Genomic DNA, 1,746 nt, shown 5'->3' with positions numbered 1-1,746 from the left:
GGAGCGCGAGGTAATGATTAAGAGGGACAGACGGGGGCATTCGTACTGTGCCGTTAGAGGTGAAATTCTTGGATCGGCGCAAGACGAACGACTGCGAAAGCATTTGCCAAGAATGTTTTCTTTAATCAAGAGCGAAAGTCAGAGGTTCGAAGACGATCAGATACCGTCCTAGTTCTGACTATAAACGATGCCAACTAGCGATCGGGGGGGCGTTAGTTTTACGACCTCTCCGGCAGCTTGCGGGAAACCAAAGTCTTTGGGTTCCGGGGGAAGTATGGTTGCAAAGCTGAAACTTAAAGGAATTGACGGAAGGGCACCACCAGGAGTGGAGCCTGCGGCTTAATTTGACTCAACACGGGAAATCTCACCCGGCCCGGACACAGTGAGGATTGACAGATTGAGAGCTCTTTCTTGATTCTGTGGGTGGTGGTGCATGGCCGTTCTTAGTTGGTGGAGCGATTTGTCTGGTTAATTCCGATAACGAACGAGACTCTGGCTTGCTAACTAGTTACGCGACCCAATCGGTCGGCGTCTAACTTCTTAGAGGGACTAGTGGCGTTTAGCCACACGAGATTGAGCAATAACAGGTCTGTGATGCCCTTAGATGTTCGGGGCCGCACGCGCGCTACACTGACCGGATCAGCATGTGCTCGCCTTGGCCGACAGGTCTGGGTAACCCGCTGAACCCCGGTCGTGCTAGGGATAGGGAATTGCAATTATTTCCCTTGAACGAGGAATTCCCAGTAAGCGCGAGTCATTAGCTCGCGTTGATTACGTCCCTGCCCTTTGTACACACCGCCCGTCGCTACTACCGATTGAATGGTTTAGTGAGGTCCTCCGATTGGACCTGGCGCGGCCGGCAACGGTCGAGCCGGCGTCCGAGAAGACGATCTAACTTGATCATTTAGAGGAAGTAAAAGTCGTAACAAGGTTTCCGTAGGTGAACCTGCGGAAGGATCATTAACGGTCTCGCAAACGCTTCGGCGAACGCGAAACTCGGACAAGCGAGAGAAAAAGTCTTTGCTACCCGGCGCCCGACCCGCGAGGAGCGGCGCGCCGGCCGGCGATTCGGTCACCCGGTAATGTTTGCGCGTCGAGTGCCGCGGTGCCGCGCGCTCCGGCTTCAAGCGTCGGCCTGGCCGACCGCTCGGCGCGGTCTATTTTGTCACCCTATAGTGCGAGGCACTGTGCGAGCGAAACAATCGTGGATGGCTCTTGGCGGTGGATCACTCGGCTCGTGAGTCGATGAAGGACGCAGCTAGCTGCGTGAATTAGTGTGAATTGCAGGACACATTGAGCATCGACGTTCTGAACGCAAATTTGCGGCCTCGGGTCAATCCCGGGGCCGCGCCCGCCTCAGGGTCGCGTTGCAAACGTTCCGCGCGGGGATTTCTCCGCGCGGCTGCTGCGGCGTCGGACGCGCGAGCGCCCGTCCCGCTCAAGACAGCACGGCACGATGCGCGACGATCGCGACCAGAATCCCGCGCGGCGGCGGCGAGTCGACCTCGAAGAGGCCAACGGCTGGCGGCTCAAGGGCGGGGAATCGAGGTGCGCGGCGGCGCGCGGCGCCGACGGCGAGCGCGGAACGGGAAGAATAGTCCCGGTCCTTACTTTCGGCCTGAGGTCGGACGAGGCTACCCGCTGAATTTAAGCATATTACTAAGCGGAGGAAAAGAAACTAACGAGGATTCCCTCAGTAACGGCGAGTGAAGCGGGATGTGCCATCGCCGAATCCGCGCGCTTTTG

General features: G+C 57.7%; 1 non-coding gene and 2 pseudogenes across 1 annotated transcript; all 3 read left to right on the top strand.

Moving 5' to 3' along the window:
- Window positions 1-266: 266 nt before the first annotated feature.
- On the top strand, window positions 267-955 carry LOC146144880 (small subunit ribosomal RNA; annotated as a pseudogene; the record flags this gene model as incomplete).
- A 255-nt stretch (window positions 956-1,210) lies between these two features.
- LOC146144879 (5.8S ribosomal RNA) lies at window positions 1,211-1,365 on the top strand. Its single transcript, XR_014499204.1, has one exon. It is a non-coding gene; the product is annotated as a 5.8S ribosomal RNA (ribosomal RNA).
- A 249-nt stretch (window positions 1,366-1,614) lies between these two features.
- The window catches only part of LOC146144878 (large subunit ribosomal RNA), a 3,677-nt pseudogene continuing 3,545 nt past the window's right edge, over window positions 1,615-1,746 (top strand).

Source organism: Ascidiella aspersa, chromosome 5 (assembly GCF_963924565.1).
Source record: "Ascidiella aspersa chromosome 5, kaAscAspe10.2, whole genome shotgun sequence".
Classification (NCBI taxonomy): domain Eukaryota; kingdom Metazoa; phylum Chordata; class Ascidiacea; order Phlebobranchia; family Ascidiidae; genus Ascidiella; species Ascidiella aspersa.
The sequence above is the reverse complement of the archived record's forward strand: the minus strand, read 5'-3'. Positions and strand labels throughout refer to the sequence as shown.